The 18,695-nt window shown below is 39.5% G+C and overlaps 1 protein-coding gene across 4 annotated transcripts in view; it reads right to left on the bottom strand.

Moving 5' to 3' along the window:
- nat16 (N-acetyltransferase 16) overlaps positions 1-4,692 on the bottom strand; it is a 32,015-nt gene extending 27,323 nt beyond the window's left edge. For 2 of the 4 annotated variants that reach the window (XM_069518355.1, XM_069518356.1), the window contains exon 1: positions 4,462-4,692. The gene's annotated coding sequence lies outside the window, so the exon portion shown is untranslated. The remainder of the gene's footprint in view (positions 1-4,461) is intronic. The other 2 variants (XM_069518357.1, XM_069518358.1) reach the window with 1 other exon arrangement.
- Positions 4,693-18,695: the final 14,003 nt, after the last annotated feature.

The following is an 18,695-nucleotide window of genomic DNA, read 5'->3' as shown; positions in this document are numbered from 1 at the left end:
TGGGCAATTTTGGGTTCAGTACCTTTCCCAAGGACACTTCTGCATCGAAATGAGGTATAAGGTGGTCGAACTGACATACTTCTGGTTAGTGGACGACCTACTTTACCTCCTTAGCCGTAGCTGCCCATGAGAAAGACAGAGAGACTGGACTGTGTGAATAAATGTGTTGACAGTGTGAAAAGAATAGGATCTCCCTGTTGTGTTTTCCTATTTTTTTTCTCCCTTCCATGATTAATACAATAAGGCCATGCTTTCAATTCCAAATACCAAACTGTCAAAAGACATCAGATCAAAGCCAAAATCTCTACCTCACTTTCTCTCCCTCATGACAGTGGAAAGTATTTAATTCCTTAGTTATCATGTAATGTAAGCAATATGATGATGGTGTGTGTGTGTGTGTGTGTGAGTTTCCCCAATGTAAATGTGGCTAGGTGCAAACTACTATATGAACCATAGTCAGAATAAGACCCTGGGTTGGACTGTTGGTCAAACCCAACAATTATTATTATCAAATTCATGTTTTATAGCAGCAAACGTATACTGTTCTTGAAAACAACCCCAGGAAACTATTGAGCTATAGTCAGGTGAGGTAACACAACATTGCCCTGGCTCTGTTCAGCCAGAGACGTCTGTAAGGCAATGAAAACGTTTAAAGAAATTGATGAGTCTGTGATGTTCAACTCTGTCAGGAAGAAAAACAGAAAAGGAAATCTGAAATCTTCTAAAATGGCACAAATGTATACTATAGTGGTCATGGAAAAGATTCCTTCACTGTATATAAACACGAATCAGCCATTTGTCTAAGGGCCGAGATTAACCAAGCTCTCTTTTCCACAAAAGATAATGCAAAACACAATATCACACCAGGTGGTCAGTGAAGACCTAAAATGGATAATCTAAAAATAAAAAATATATAAAAGAAGGGAACTGAAAAGTGTAAAAATCTTGTTTACTAATGTAAAACTACTTTTGTTAAATGTCTGTATGTTATTGATAATTTCATTTGAATCATTATTTGATACCAAACAACTGCAGCTTCTTCGCAGCTGTGATACTTACGCAATGTTCAAATATCACTACTGCAATTGACATCTTAATTCATAATTGCAAATTGACCCCACTGGCCCTTGTAACTCCCCCCTACACGATCACTTTGAGACAGGTGATAGAGTAACAGGAATAGCAATAAGATATGATCCATTTTAAATGACACAAGTCTAATATATCTGCTTGCACTCTTAGTATAAGATAGAACCACCACTTGCAGATATCAGAAATTCATCATCTAATCTGTTTACATAGGTATTTCCTTGTTTTTTGAGGTTCATACATACATATGTAGGTGGCACTACAGCTAATAGAGCTCTACCTCTGGTCTGACGCTCACTGGGTGCTTGTTTTCTATGTGAGCAGATGCATTCCTCAATGACCACATCTGCAAGGTGTAATGTCTAAAACTATAGATCACTTTCTAAATGTGTCCTTTTTCAAAATAATGACTAGAAATCCATTGTAATAACTCTCTAAAGGCCAGCAAGACTCCATACAGGCTAGTTCTTGGTGCCCATGCTGAGAGTCGATTATACCGATTTAATCAATTTACATTAAGTTTCAAAGGGAAAATTAAATATTCAGAGTTAAGTCCAAGTACTACAGCACAACAGGTCAACATGACTCAATAAATGATCCAAATCAAACAGCAGTCTTAATCAAAACCAGACTGCAAATGTTTGTTTATCCTGTGTGCTTCTCAAATATACAAATATTGTGTCTACAGTATTTAAGTTATCTATGGCTGAAACAAAAATGAATGAGTCAATTATTCAATTAAGTTAATCGACAGAAATTAAGAAGTAGCTCTGATTTGAAAAAGTTTGAAAATGTTTCATGTCATTAGAAATCCCAATCTGGTATGATCTGGATTAGGTTAAATCCACAATAATATTAATAATATTATAATAATAATATTAATTAATCAATAAGCTATTGAATCGATTAAAAATATCCAATACATTAATTTGTACTGGCACAGAAATGTAGTGTTCACATCATTTATTGTTTTCTGTTCTGGTTCCAGCTTTTCCAGCGATTATTTCTTGCTTTTCTCTGGTCATCTACATAGTTTTATATAAACTCTTGGACGCGTTTCCCTAATAACTAAGGTTCTGAAATTGTATCGCCCCGCTGACTAGTCCCTTCAAATAATCAACTAATAAATTGATAGGGAAAATAAATAGCCACAGTCCTAATTTAAGGAAATGTCCAGTCCTGCTAAATAGGTGTTCATCCTCCTCTGAGAGGTTCTGAATCAAGATAAGCAGATTGGTTCATAAATCTCAAATCACTGCAGACAAATCAGTGTTGGTTCTTCATGTCAGTAATAAGGTATATTCATTAAAGGTGCTAAATAAACAATCAGAAAAATATATAACGTAATTACGTAATGTACGTTATAAGAAATATAACGTAATAGCATAATATTTAGACTTACTTTAGGACTGTTGATATGATTTTCTTTCTTATATTAATTCAAGAACATGTTTTTTTATTTTGAGGGCATTCTTTTTTTCAATTCAGCCTACAGATTCTGAAATGGGTTTACCTCAAACCCTGCCCTCTCTCGATCAGACCCCCTTCTCTGGTGCAAATATGCTTTGCTCCTTCTCTAAACTGTCTGCACTCAGATATACTTTTGCTGCACAAATGCCCTGAGCTTCAGTTTAACTCATTCCCTAACTCTCAGGCTGCTTCTGTGCACTCACCAAACTTCTGTTCTCACATTTCTGCTCTTGCAAACAGATGTTTGTGAAATTACCCTGTTAAAACCAATAGAAAGTCAGGTATTGCATTGACCACTATATCTCACTGCAGGTGGATTGATTTTACTTCTTACAGCTTTCTTTTCAGGCAGTTACAGTTAAACCAAATTTCAGCAAATCAGTCATCAACATAACTCATATTTTTTTAATTTTAATTCTCTGTTTACTTTCTTCAGATTTTTTTGGTCATATAACATGATGGATTGATAACTGCATCCATTTAATTATGCAAAGACCGTTGCTTGGCAACAAACAACATATTTCTAGTTATCCGTATTTCAGGGTAATGAATGGGAAATGTACCAATACCAAATATTTTGCTAACACACCAAAACTCCTTCTTTGCCTGGGTTTATTCAGAAAATATAATCAATATGAACACAGATTCATATCATTAATGAGTTTAGACTGTTAACCTCACTACATCCTGATAATTTTTACATAAATGATGGATCGTTAAAAACCAGCCATAAGTAGACAATAGCCTTCATATCAGTACATATTATACTGCTTCTTCAGGACTGTGGACAGGGTAATGTCATAAAAATCCAAGTACAAGAGTAGAAGTCACACAAACACACAGAAGCAGAGGACAGAAGTATATCTGATAGTGGACTGACAGTGTAGAACAGGGGAAGAGCAAATCTGCACTTAAACAGGAGCTATTTGAGAGAGAGAGCAGAGGTTTGAAGGACAATTTAACTTGAATAAAGATAGGACATTAATGCCATACATTTTACAGTATTATTTGAAAATTGTTTGACTAGATGCAGTATTATAGAAAAAAAAGAGTGCAATCACAATTTCTCTCAGTCCAAGGTCAGGCTTTGTCTTATCAATGGTCCAAACCTCAAAAATGTTTAATGTGTAACTATATCAGTCTTGAATAAACCAAATATATTTAAATTTTAGTTGTTCTATGTTTTGGTATGTATTGGTGTTTAATTTCCCATTCCAAAATGAGTCAAATAATTGATCCGATGAGGCTAATCTGAATCCAAATGTACAAAACACAAAATGTTATCCTGTACACACTACAGCACCAGAAGACAATTCTGACAAAATCAAAATTCATCGAAAAATGTTGTAACCTACGTAAATATTGTATGATGTTGTTTTGAATGTGTGTTTTTTAATGTCATCTGTCCTACTGTTACAGGAACAGCTGAAAAAAATGACCTTTAAGCAATGTCATAATGCTAAAAATGCTTATCGCCGCATTCAAATGACTGTGGCGGGACAGGCTGTCTTTGCAGGGACAGTTATCATGGTGTGAGAATGGTTCAAGGTTTAAGCTCCATAGGCCTGATCAGCAGTGGTCTATGTCGTCATTAGTGATACCACCGAGATAAATGAGCACAGCAGATGGAAAAGAGACGAAACAATCCAACAAGATCCCCATATCATCATTACTGAGGAGCATACATCACATTTTAATAATATTGCATAACGCGAAATTAACATTAAGCATTAATCTGATCCGTGACAATGAAAACAACGGGCCCTCAGCACCACTGAGCACCGCACGCGCTCCCTCCATCATATATGCCGCAGGCTGGTAATTTTCCTCTAGACATCGTATCGGACACACTGAACCATCCGTTATGTAACGCTCTCCCGCCGTGTGCGCTGCAGGTCTTACCGGGAATGATGGCCGGTGGTGGTGTCCTTGATGTCGGTGGTTGGAGGAGACGGGATCGTGCGAAGAGTCACGGCTGATGTACGGTGTGCACAGTTCCGGCGATGAATGAAAGACAGACAGACCGTTACTGTCAGTAATCCACGGGAGATTCAACACGAACCACAAGCCCCGCCTCTCCCAGTTCCTGCGTTAAGGCTTTTCATACTGGCCTCACTGGAAGGGCTCAGCATCTTTGCACCCCTCCCCCTCCCCCCTCTCTCTCTTTTGAGATACCGCACGGACAAGGCAGTTGGGCAGTATTATTATTTTATAATATTCCTAGGGATGACACTTAATTTAGTACGCTATAATATTTGTTTGTATTTATTACTCACATTGAGGTTTCATTACCTCCACCAAGGAAATTATGTTTTCATCTGCATTTGTGTTTGTTTGTTTCCAGGATTACTACTGAGTGAGTTCAACATGCCCAGGATTTATTTATTCAAAAATGCAGATTTCAATATTTTGGCCCCAGTTGCTTGTTATTGTATTAATAAACTTATCTATACACTTAACAAGCCTATTTTGTTGCCCACTTAAGAGAAGAACACCCCAAGATATACATGATAGCTCTTCTTCTGCAGGCTGGTCAGCTTACACTGCACAATGTCACAAATACTGTAAATCCCAAATATAGATTTTTTTATTTCACAAAATATAAAACCTGTAATTTAGTATTTCCATTTTATGCTACTTTATTCTTCTACTCTGATCAGTATTTAGATAATTATTGTATTTTACACTCCACTACATTTATTTTCAGAATTTTTTTTGTTATTTCAAATGTCTGAGTTGTTAAAATCTTTTTCCCTCTGACGTTCTCAAATGCTTTAATGATCCAGTACCTTACCACAAATCAAAGAGAGAAACAAGCTCTCACACTTTATCAATATTTTTACCCTTTCTTATAAAACGGTTTAAAGTGAAATATATAATGATTTGGCAAATGAGTACTTTTACTTTAAAAGTTTAACTGCAGTCAACTAGCCTATATCTGATAGTGTCAGGTGTAATTCAGTTTATATCAGCCTAGACACATCAGGAAAATGATACAATAACATTTTGAGATTAAATGTCTTGCTGAAAACATTTATTATGAGACCAGTTACATACACTGGACCAGTGTAAACAGGAAGCAGATTGTCTACTCTGCAGTTGCTTGCTTAGTGACAGAAACTACTAGCAGGAGATTCTCTAGTCAGACGTGTTCACAACAACAACACAGCTGGTGCCCGCCAAGGCAGTGTGGACAATGTTATCTGATAAAATTGGAGCTGAAATGAAAAGCAAAGATGTTCCACACGTCACACAGCCAGCGTGATTGCGCAAATTCACCACTGGTTGATGTTCAGTTGTGAAGTGTTATATTCAGGGCTCATACTCTTGCCTTCACGAGTAGGAAAAGTCAATATGCATATTTTAATTTACTTTCCCCCAAAATCTCTGCCTCCTCCCCTTCCAGATGTACCCATAAAATCTGCTTAGTTTGAAAGCCTAAAATTTTGTCTTAACAAACATCTTCCTATTGAATTCCTTTTAGTTTATCAGCCTCTCAAACCCAATGCCAGTAGTCTCTCTAAATGCTCAGATCTGCTCTCTCTACATCTGCCTAACTATGATTAGATGAATTATTGGTGATAAAATATTCATGTGTTGTATAGGGATACTCTGGCAGGGGAATTTCTTTACCTTTTAGAGTCTTGTATTTCTGTTTTACAACCCACTGGGCTTACCCATGAAAAGGGCCATGTTTTCGATCTTGTTTTATCTTATGGCCTGAAGATCGACAGTATGGAATATCTATGTAACTGCTCTCTTAAGTATTGTGTTTACTTAAAATTTTCATATAACATCTGCCTTGCAGCACTGTATTAATTTGCCCTAATCAGAACCAGAATTAGATCAGTCTCAAATCTGACACCATGGTTTAAAGATTACATTAAACCCTCTAAAGAGGCAGGTATGTAGAGCTTTACAAAATATTTATTTTGCACACTTAAGGAAGGACTTAATGAAAAAATACAATGCTGCAGTGTAAGTGGCATGGACAAACTACTCTCTCACCTAGATCTGTTAGAAAGCCAAACACTCAAAAGTGCTCTTTAAAATACCTGACTGGAATTTGGGAGTCCCAACAAACAATTGTTTGCATGCAATACCTGACAACTGAAAACATTTTATAACAGGCTATTCTTTACAGAAAAATTCCAAAACTTCGATCCATGACTGACAGCAGCCCCTCCCATAACCTGCTTGTTCCCGAGTCTTCAACCTCTAGATCAGTTCTTGTGTCATCCGTCAGCCCTTTTTCACCAGTGACTCTACCTGAACTCAATTATTAGTTCAGCACATGTAGTTATTTACTTACCACTTGTATGTAGTTCCTACCAGACTACTGAAGAGGACTTTGCCTACTTTTTGGTCTTTTATTTTAGCTAATATAAGCACCTCCCTGACTTATGGCTTCATCAAAACTTGAACCACTCCTGAAAATCCCCAACCTAGGCCCCTCCTCTCTCAATAATTACAGACTTGTTTCAAAACTCACTTTTTTTATCCAAAAAAGCCATTAGTACCACACCCAAAACACAATTAGATATCTGAAACATTCCAATCCATTTGCTTCTAAAAGTCTGCAATGACCTTTTTTTGACTAAAGGTGCAGGTAAATCCTCCATCCTAGTTCTTTTGGACCTCAGCATTGCTCTGATACTGCAGACCACTAGATACTCATTGACAGACTGGAAAAGTGGTCAGGAATCACCCACATGCCCTTAAATATTCCATTAATATGCTCCCTGTTGGCAACATCATCTGCAAATATAATGTCCAATTTCACTGCTATACTGATGACACATAGCTCTATATTCGTATCAGTCCTAATGACCAATCAAACTTTGCAACTCTGTACAAGTGTCTTGTTGAAATAAAACACTGGATGGTAAACAACTTCCTCCAACTAAACCTCTCCAAATCTGATATAATTGTCTTTGGTCCCACCTCCAGCATAAATTAAAACACATTCTTGGTTAACTACATTTATCAAGTTCTCAGCCAGAAATCTGGTTTTGGTCTTTGACCTGTGCTTTGAACCCCACATTAAGAAGGTTGTGCAATCGTGTTTTTATCATTTAAGAAATATAACCAATGTTAGGTCTTTCATCTCACAGACCTGGGAAAAACTCACTCATGCCCTTCCAGTTTGCATACCGAGCCAAAAGATCCACAGAGGATGCAATCTGCTCTGCCCTGCACACAGCCGTCACCCGCCTGGACAAAAATGATTCATACGTGAGAATGCTGTTCATAGACTTCAGTTCAGCATTCAACACCATAATCCCACAACATCTCATCTGCAAACTGGATAAACCTGGGATAAGCACCTCCCTCTGCAACTGGCTGCTGGACTTCCTCACTCAGAGGCCACAAGCAGTACGTGTCGGCAACAGCACCTCGAGCAGCATCACACTGAACACAGGGGTCCCCCAAGGCTGTGTGCTCAGCCCCCTGCTCTTCACCCTGCTGACACACGACTGCACAACATCCTACAGCACCAACCACATAGTGAATTTTGCGGACGACACAACTCTGGTGGGTCTCATCACCAAGGGTGATGAGACAGAGCAGAGAAAAGACAGGCAGAGGTCAAAACCAGGATATCAGTCCATACAGCAAACAAATCCAAAGGGGCAGGCAAGAAGGGAATCAAAAATCCAAACGGGGTAGCAGTCAGGTCAGGAACAGGCAGGCAAGAACAAAGAATACAATGCAGGATAGCTAGGCTAGGCTAGGGTGTGGTCGCATTCCTTTTAGACCCCCCCTGAAGTTGTAAACTGCTGGCTGAATTTCAATTCTAGCCTCTCATTGGCTAAGAGCCAACAGACCATCCTGGAGCCCCCCAGGAACGGCCCGTGATGTCACTCAGGTGATAAAATGGACCAGGCTCCGCAACTCCTTTGCTTTTTTCCCGTGCGCCGTTGTTACCACCAATGAGACATGGTTGCTAAAAGGGAGCAACTCCTCAAACGTTTGTTTTATTCTTAGTTTTACTTTGAGTACATTTTATTTTATTTTTATTTTATCTTTAAAGACCTAGGCCACACGTCTTTCACTCGTGGATCGAGTTTACAGACTTTTACCAAAGGATCCACCGCCAGCTACGTACAGTCATCTGTGCTGCAGAAGGACGAAAGACTTCGTCAAGGAGAACGGACAGAATTCCCTCCTTTTTGTCGACTTCGCTGTTCCCCACCGCTGCCAGTGAGGAAACCAGCTCATCGCCGCCGCTCTCAGAACGAGATAACGGCCCCCGCCTGCTTTCATGGACCGCGCCAATTACGCACAGACGAAACGCAGAGCCACGCCAATTAAGAGGCCTATGTCTGGGCAGAGACTAGTTTAATAGTTAACAGTTTTGCTGAATACCGTACTGTGTCGGACCTCGTTATTACGTCGTATTTACTGTTTGTTGCTCCGTGTGTAGATTACGAGCTTGCACACAGCGCCTATGCACTGTGATTGTTACCGTTAGAGACATAGCTGGGATTTTACTTGTTAAAAGACCGGTGTCAAGCTGGACAGACCTCCATCACTGTGTGGTAAAATCACAGCATATTACTGACAGGGTTGATTAGATATACTCTGATTATTTGTTATATGTTTTCTTTCCTCTCACTCTTCTCCTCCACTAACCCACTACACACACACACATTCAGACGCACATACACACACATCGATCACCATTCCCGCGGCTAAAGCCACGGTTCAGGTCACATTGTCTGTTGTTCTCGACCTCCCCTTTGTTAAACCTTTGTTAGACCGCGTGGTCCAACCGCCATATTGAATTTGGCAACACGACATCACCAACGTGGTCTTGTATGCCATCTTTATAACTCCTTTTCTCTTCCCCCTACACACACTCCCTCAGACACGGATAAATACAAAGTCACATTTGTATACATTCAGGGGACATATAGTAGGATTGAGCCACGTCATAGATCACCATTCTGTGATTAGAGTCACAAGATCATCTGATCCTTTGTTCTTCTACCACTACTTCTTTTGAATCACGCGGCACTGCCGCCATTTTGGATTTGGCGATACAACGTCACCAACGTGACCTGGCACGCCATCTTTACTTCACCCCCCTTTCCTTCCTCACACACATATCCATACACACACACACGCATACACAGTGCCACATGTGTGTTTGTTTGTTGAACTAGTATTATTGATGTGAATTGATATTGCTATGTTGAATAAATTATTTGTAAGGAACTAGCTTTAATTGGATTCTTTGTGTATGTGTCTATGAATACAGCTGGATTATAATAGTCAGTGCTTGGACTCAAACCTTCATTGTTTGATTAAATCATTAATATTACATATATTGATTATTAATTTAATTTTCCCAAATTAAAATTGATTTTTACAGGTTGATTATTGGTCCCTGATACCAGGGTGGTGCCCCATCTTATTAATGATAATTAATAACTTTATTATTCAATAATCATATTTTATGATTATTTATATTTTTGCCAATTATCAAACCTGCTCCTTCTTGTGCACAACAAGAGTATTGGACCAAGAACCGAACCTTGTGGAACTCCATGATTAACTTTAGTGTATGATGAGTATTCATTATTAACATGAACAAAGTGGAATCTAATTGATAAATATAGCTATCTTTAGATCTAGTCCCTCTTTGGAGGAGATTTTTGTTTATATATATTAGAAGTCTTATCCCTCATTGTAGGAGTTTTGTTTGTAGTTTATTCCCTCTCCGGAGGAGATTTGATTTGTAACTAATTTTCATAGCTTTTTTCCCCTTCAGAGTAGATCTTAGTTAAGTGTTGTTTTTTCCTTCCCTTATCCCCTCACGGAAGGTAGGATTTTTATTTGCAAGTTTTGTAATCATTCCCTCTTTATCGAGGCGCCCTCTGTTCTCCAGTTATTGTATTTGTGTGACAATAAATACCTGAGCTGAATCAGCTTCTTCTAACTCTGCATCTGAGTCCTTCCTCCTAGTCCTGTGCATGACACCTCTTGCTCTAATCTTTGAAGGAGAATGTCATGGTCAATGATGTCAAATGCAGCACTGAGATCTAACATGATCAGCATGAAGACAAGTCCCTGGTCAGAGGTTAGGAGAATATCATTTGAGACTTTTAAAAGTGCTGACTCTGTACTATGATGCATTCTAAATCCAGACTGATAGGCCTCCTGCAGGTAATTTCTCTGGAGGTGACAGAAGGGCTGATTTACAACAGCTCCTTATAAGTAAAGGGGAGGTTTGATATAGGTCTGTAATTTGTTAAGATACCTGCATCTAAACTAGGCTTCTTTAGCAGAGGCTTAATTACTGCCTGTGGTACATAGCCAGTTAATAAAGAGTATGATGGCGGGGTGTGGTTAGGGCGCCAACTGCTGGACAACAGTGAGGAGTGGCTCAGCCGGTGATCTGAAAGCTGTGCAGAATCAGGTAATCAGGCAATCAGTAAGAGCACGCTCTTACGTACCCTGGTTCTGTTCTCTTGCAGTAGGCTGGGTTCGGGAAGCTGGAGCAGCCGTGTAGACGTGTGTGGATAGACAAGCCTGTGTATATTTGTGTGGTGGCCTGACGAGGCGGACAATTAATAAAAGGACACTATTAAAACGCCATTCTCTCCTCCCGTACTTTCCCGGAGTGGGCCGAGTAATCCCACAAAGAGCTAATGATAATATTGAATACAGTGCTGCCGACTTCAAAGAGCTGAGTAGGGATGGGGTCCAGCAAGCAGGTTGAAGTTTTAGTGGATGAGACTATTGAAGATAACTATGAAAGGGTTATTTGGGAGAACTGATCTAATCGTGAGTCTAGGTCTACACTTTTTTCATAGGTGACAGTTTTTGACTGAGTGTTTGGGGAGTAAAGGTGAATTTTCTCTCTGATCAGGATTTTAAGTGAATAAAATCATTGCTGCTCAATGACAATGGGATTGTTGGTTCAATAGAGCTGTGGCTCTTGGCCAGCCTTCGGGGCGAAGGGTTAAACATGGGGTTTTAAAAATGTAATAAATATGACACATCAAATAACGTGGTGTTTTCAGGAAGGCATAGGGAATGCCTTGCCACCCCAGCTACCATCACAGTTTTGGATCATTTTGGGATGTTTGGAAATTTACAAGAGTGAAACTCCAATGATGTCCAAGTACAAGTGAATGCAGCAAGAAATTAAGTTCACTGGCCAGTAGCTTCTACAGGTTCTATAGGCAACTGTTCACTGCTACGAGCTATGCGTAAGGTCACAGGGACAAAGTCATTAATAATGAGCATCATTGTCAGAACTATGAATAAAGGCCCAGCAGAGGATGTACAAGGCCCAGCAGAGGATGTATTTTCTGTGCCAGCTCAGGAAGTACAACCCTTCAATTCCTGCCTCAGGATCCAGTTCTACACTGCCACCATCCAATCTGTTATCTGCACATCCGTCACTGTCTGGTTTGGATAAGCCACCAAACAGGAATCCAGTCCGCTCTAGCTCCAAGGACTCAACTCTAGCCGAATTTGCCCTCGCCTTCTCAATCTACTGAGACACCATTTGCTTGGCTTTTCCCACTAGGAGATCTGAGAGAGATGTTTATCTCTCTGTCATGCTGGACATGGCCTTACTTTTCGGAGGTAGTGGCTTCCATAGGTACCATGTCCATTTCACCAATCAGGCAGCTGCAACCACCTCCACAGATGTGTTTGTCTCATGAATTCTAGGACATTGTTTTCCTTTCCTTGTGGTTACTAATAGTTTGTTGAATATTGTTTGGCCTACTTCAATTAAAAACAATTTCTATATCAATTGTTTGTGTACTATTTTTTATAGGGAAAATGAGAACTTCTTCTTAAACTAACTCTGAAAATTAATATTTTCTTAGCCCCTGAATGTCTTGGTCCAGCCCCCTATAGCACAGCTAGAGGAAAGGTCCTGACACCAGTATTGGCCTTAGATATCCTTTAATCTCCCACACCATCCTCCTCAATCACCTATCCAAACACCTTGGCCTCACTGGAACAACTCTCACATGGTTCCAATCTTACCTTTGCCGCAAGGCTCAATGCTGGGCCCCTTTCTTTTCACCATCTACTTGCTCCCCCGTGGTCGTATCATCTGCCAACATGGCCTTACCTTCCACTCTTACGCTGACGACACCCATCTCTACTTAAGCCCTCATCCTTCTGCTCAGCTCCCCCTACCAGTCAATAGTCAACTGCCTAAACAACATCAAAATCTGGAAATCAAACCTCCTAAAACTGAACGGTAATAAGAAACAGCTCATGGTTGTGACCCTCAAGGCTCTTCTCCAGAAGCTTGGATGTCTCCTCCTCAACATCAACAGCTGCTCCATTTCCCTATCCCCAGAGGTCCGCAACCTGGGCATTATTCTTTACTCCACCCTCTCCTTCAAATCCCACATCAAATCTGTCTTCTTCCACCTCAAAAATATTTCCATACTCCGGCCCTCACTTCCTGATTCTGTGGCAGAAACCCTTACCCATGCCTTCATCACCTCCCGCTTGGATTACTGCAATAGAGTTCTGTTCGTTCTCCCTGACAACATACTGAAACAACTCCAATATGTACAGAACTCCGCTGCCAGGGTTCTCACCCGCACTAAGCCCTGGCAGCACATCACCCCAACCCTCATTTACCTCCACTGGCTCCCTATAAAGGCCTGCATTAACTACAAATTACTCCTTCTCACTTACAAATCCCTCCAGTCCACTCAGAAGGCAGTGATCATCAAACTCAGGTTTGCTCTCCATCCCCAATACCAAACTCCAAACTTTTGGAGACAGAATTTTCAGTGTTGCAGCCCCCACCCTCTAGAACTCTCTCCCTGCCGAAATATGCAATGCTGAATCTGTCGAAATCTTCAAAAACTCCTCAAGCACCAATCCTTCACTAAGGCCTTTGGCCTCAGTTAATGCTCCACCTTGCTGCTAAATTTGATCCTGTTTTGTATTATTACTTTTTCTTTTCTCTTCTGTTTGTCACATCTTATGTAAATTTACTGGAAGCCAGTGTAGTGAACCCGATGTGATCTCTTTTCTTGATTCTTGTCAGGACATGTACTGCAGCATTTGGACAAGCTGCAGAGTCTTGAAAGACTTATTGGTACAGCATGATAATAAGGAATTACTAAAAATAAGTCTGGATCTTGGAGAGACTGAGACTGCTCTTGTTAAGGTCTTAAATGACATCCACAGAAACTCAGAAGTCTCAGCCATAGTATTATTGGATGTCGGATTTAGGGTCACTGGGTCACAATACATGGAATTTGTTTTAAAGAAATTCGTGAAATTATGATACAATTATTGATGACAAATAGAAGAAGTACTAATATCCAATACAAAGTGTGTCCCATTTGTAAAAATAAGCACTACAATTTACCATTGATTTAGGGCCACTGCAAAAGACTGAACATGAAATTGAATCTATTGAAAGAAAACTACAAACATGTGCTAAAGAATTATTAATTTAAAATAGAAGTATTAAAATCCAATATAAAGAGGTGTGAACAAAGTGTGTTCTATTTTACTAAAAGAGTAATACAATTTGGCATTGATTAAGAGTCATTAGGTCACATGACATGAAAGAATCATTATCTTTCAATAAAAATATTACTATAAAACAGAAGAAGCAATTAAATCCAATTCAAAATAGGGTATTGCATTTTTCAAGTGTATTATTATAATTTGGCTTTAATGTAGAGTCAATGGAAGCTATGAAAAATAACATATTTTACTGTTCTTGACAGTGTAGAGGTTTTTACATATATATAACATTATTAAAGACAACATGTGTGTTAAGAAAAACATTTATTGAGATGAGTGGGGGAGGTGTTGGTGCCAGGTTAGAAAAAGTATTTAGTTGCATGCATAGAAAGAGTCTGATTCTTTGAACAGCATAACAGAACTAACATTAGCTTTCAAATAACATTACCAAATATCACAACAACACAAGTCAAACTTATAAACATCACATGAAATAGAATTAAACAGTCCTTTGCTTAGCCTAGTGTAATAATAAAGCTCAGTTGTGTTACCCGTCCATTGAAAAAGTGGGAAATGTCCTTTTTGATCTGTTTTTTGAAGTCCAGTGAAGTGGTTCACAAATACTAGGTCCGAACAGAAGCTATTGAAAAAAGCCTTATTTGTCAATAAAAACATTAATATAAAATAGAAGAAGCAATAAACAATCCAAAACAAAAAGTGTTCTATTTTTTAAGTGTAGTAATACAATTCGGCCTTAATTTGGAGTCACTGGGCCACATGACAATGAAGCTTTTGAAAGAAAAGTATTGACTTCTGATACAATATTTCATATCAAATAGAAGAAGTCCTAAAATCCAATACAAAGAGGTATGTTCTATTTGTCCAAAGAAGCACTACAGTTTACCATGGAATTATGGTCACTGGGCCTCATGACATGGAAGCTATTGAAATAAAACTTTTCTCTGCTCACCCCAACCGGTCAAAAGCAGATGGTCACCCACATTGAGTCTGGTTCTGCTAGAGGTTTCTTCCAGTTAATGAAGGGGTTTTATCTCTCTACAGTCAACATAGTGCTGCTCATTGTGGGAACTGTTGGGTTTCTCTAAGATTTTTGACCTTCTATGTTGAGTGCCTTGAGATAATGTGTATTATGATTTGGCACTCTACATAGAAAATCGATTGAATTAAAAGGTTGGCAAGGACCAAACAGCAACTGAACAGAAATTAACTCAGCTCGACGAACAAAAAGTAAAATTTGCGCAATGCATGCGTCGCGAAGACTGTATGGGGACCGAAGACCATGCAAGGTCATGAAGACCATGTATGCAATGAGTGTGGGGGGGTGACCAAATGTGAAGATCTGAAGAAAGTGCATATTGAAAATGGAAATGTTGCTCATATTACTTCCACAACCAGAACCAGTGATTAATATAGTGCATGTTAAACAATGTATGTATTATGTGGAATTAATAATAATTTAACTGCCGGATATACAGTAAATATAAACTGGGTAAAGAAGGGTCATGACATCTTGCGTTGAACTGAATCCCTGCAAGTAGTCCATGAACATATGAAATTTAATGTGCTGGACGTCCATACAATAACAAATGAAGGAACAGAATGTGTTTATGTGAATGGGTTTTTTGAAAGGCATATAGAAAATAGAAGCAAAAAAACTGCAAGTAGGCTCCAGGCAAAATTGTAGGTTTTTAAAGTAGAAGTTGTCAATCCTTTCCTTATGTAAGCCCTAGCTGATTCCAAATATTTAATTGGAGGGTCTAGTTTTAGTAGAGAGCTAGAACGTAGAAAACTAGAGCTTGGATCTATAGGGGGCAGGCTTCTGGACAGATGCATTGAAATGTCTGTGTGGCGGGGTCTTACCACAACAACTAGAGACAAACATGTTGCGTTTTAGCATTCTTTTTAATTTTACTAAAAAAAACAAATTAATTAAATCAACTCAACTTAAATTGGTTAACAATCTAAGCTTTGCAGCTTGGCTCTGTCCATTCTATTCAAGTCTCTGTGTTCCTCTCATGTCTCTCTTCTGGCAGCTCATCTGCTGCCTTATGAAACCAGGGAGAGTTGATTGGCCAACTAGTCTCAGCTGTGCCCATCACTTCTCCCTGGTTCACCTGGAGGTGCTCTCTGAGCCACCTCCATGACCAAATACCCCTATTGCCAAATTCAGACCTACCCCCACCTCCTCATCCCCACACAGGTCCCATGGAACTTAGAGAAGAGAAGTTTTGCGCAGCAGCACAGGTGCTGTTATACCTGGATGGATGCAGGACCAGTAGAACCAGGAACAGCACCCTCGACATCACAGCCAACGGTGATCCAGGGACAGGACCAGTCATCAACGTCACAGCCGATGCAAATCCGGAGACAGGACTAGTTGCCAATGTCACAGCCGAAGCAGATACAGGGACAGGAAAAGGAGCAGGATCAGGAGCGGGGGGTTGTCGGCTTCAACGCTGACTGTGGAGCCGGAACAGCTTTGTTGGTCCTTTGCGGCCGCGAACAGGTGCAGTGGGGGAGCTGGGGTCATTGGATTATGCTTGGGATGGGATCTGCAACCAGCTACAATCTGTCATATCTCCTGTGTTAGGTCCTCATTTATATAAAAGACAGTTTTCATTTCAATTATGGACTGTGTTTTTCTTATGTTTGGATTTGTGTTTTAAGATTTGCTTCCTGTGTCCCTCTCCTGTGTCCCACTCTGTTCCTTTCTGTGTCCCTCTCTGTGTCCCTCTCCGTGTCCCACTCTGTGTCCTTCACCCTGTGTCCTTCACCATGAAGCACGCGCTTCACCCTGTGTTTGTTCCTCTCTTATTCCTGTTTTATTTTGTAGTTTCTGCTCCTTGTGTGTTTTCCCCCTGGATTTCCTGCCCTCATCAGTTTCACCTGTTTGTCCTGTGGCACCTGTATCTAGTTTGTAATGAGTCCAGTGTGTGATTAAGTCTTTGTGCTTGCCTTGGTCTTTGTCAGTTCGTTGGCATACCATGTCATCCCTTGTGTCGTTTCACCACTCATCATTGTTTCTACTCCCTCCATTAAGTTCTCTAGTGTCTCCTTGCGTCTTCCCCTTTTCTGCTGAAGAGCTTTTTGAGTTGCTGTTATTTTGGATTTTGTTTGTTTGATTTGTAAAGCCTTGCCTTCATTATTAAAGGAAACTTTTTGTTAAAACCTTTTTGTTCTGCCTTTTTGGGTCCACCTGCTCCCTTACCTGCTCCCTCCAAAACGTAACAAGAATGCAGATGCAGACCGTCTGCCTGGGTGACAAGAGGACTTTGCCCTTATCTTGTTTTGATTTGGCACCAAAGCTAATCACAGGGTCTTCCAAGGACATGACACAGGTTGCCGCTGACTTGTCTGAATCCATTGAAGTTTACATGTACACCATCATGTTGAAATCGGTCCCGAAAACATTAAAATTGTCAATAAATTGACATGCCTGAGGCATGCTGATTTTGAGTATATATATTTATGTTTTGGAGTCAACTGAATTTCATTCATTTTTCAATTAATTTCCTTTGGTGATGGTTGTAAGTGGTCCAGAGATGAAAATATCCTGAGAATCTTTGTTATTTTTGTAAGAAATCTTTTTTCAGAATCTCATTGCCCGTTCTCTTTCACAGGATGTCGAAAGATCCAGCAATTAGTATATTCTGCATGATCCAAATGTTACATTGAAGGAGACATCGTGAAATCGTTAGGAAAGGAGAACTATTGTGCAGAGAAAATTTGACTCCACTTACACTCAGCCTTTTTTCAATACAACTTTTGAATTTATAACAGAAGATATGTATAGATTTTATTGTACTTTTTGTACTTTGAGCCTACAAAACTTTGCAAAGTAAAGTTTCCTGTCCAAGACACACACATCCTGAGAAAAGATCAGTTAATACAGAGGGAAAACATAACCATTGGCTACTCACAGGAAGTAACAACAAAGCAAATCTTATTGAAAATGAAAATAAACAAACAGGTTTGAAATGTTCAAATAATACAATTACATAAGGAATATAAATGGAGAAAACCTTTAAAAAATTAAGAAATGATTTGTGTGCATTCCACAATCAGGGGTATGAAAGAAGTTGCTATAAAATGTTTTTTGTTCATTGTGACTACTGACTTGACAGATGTGACAAACAAGAAATAAGGAACTCAGATGATCATGTGAGGATTTAAATAAGTTCTTAATCTTGTCATGCAAATAAACCAGCTCTTCTGTTTTTTATCTAAATCCTTTAGCCTTCTGCTAACCATTATTTAATTTCATTTAGCTGATGCTTTTCTCCAAAGCGACTTACAATAGGTGCAATCAACCATTAGGGTACAAACTCAGAACAATAAAAATCAAGTAAGTACAATTAACTTCAAAAAAGCCAAACTACAAGTGCCACATGTAAGTGCCATATAAGTGAAAGTAAAGTTGTTTTTTTTAACCAAGGTGTATTCCAGGAGATGAGTCTTTAGTCTGAGGTGGAAGATGTGTTGACTTTCTGCTGTCCTGATGTCAATGGGGAGCTCGTTCCACCATTTAGGAACCAGGATAGCAAACAGTCATGATTTGTTGAGTGGTTACCTTGCAGTTAGGGAGCAGTAAGCCGATTGGCAGATGCAGAGCGGAGTGGATGGGCTTGACAATGTCATGGATG

Source organism: Paralichthys olivaceus, chromosome 22 (genome assembly GCF_024713975.1).
Source record: "Paralichthys olivaceus isolate ysfri-2021 chromosome 22, ASM2471397v2, whole genome shotgun sequence".
In the NCBI taxonomy this organism is placed as follows: Eukaryota; Metazoa; Chordata; class Actinopteri; order Pleuronectiformes; family Paralichthyidae; genus Paralichthys; species Paralichthys olivaceus.
The sequence above is the reverse complement of the archived record's forward strand: the minus strand, read 5'-3'. Positions and strand labels throughout refer to the sequence as shown.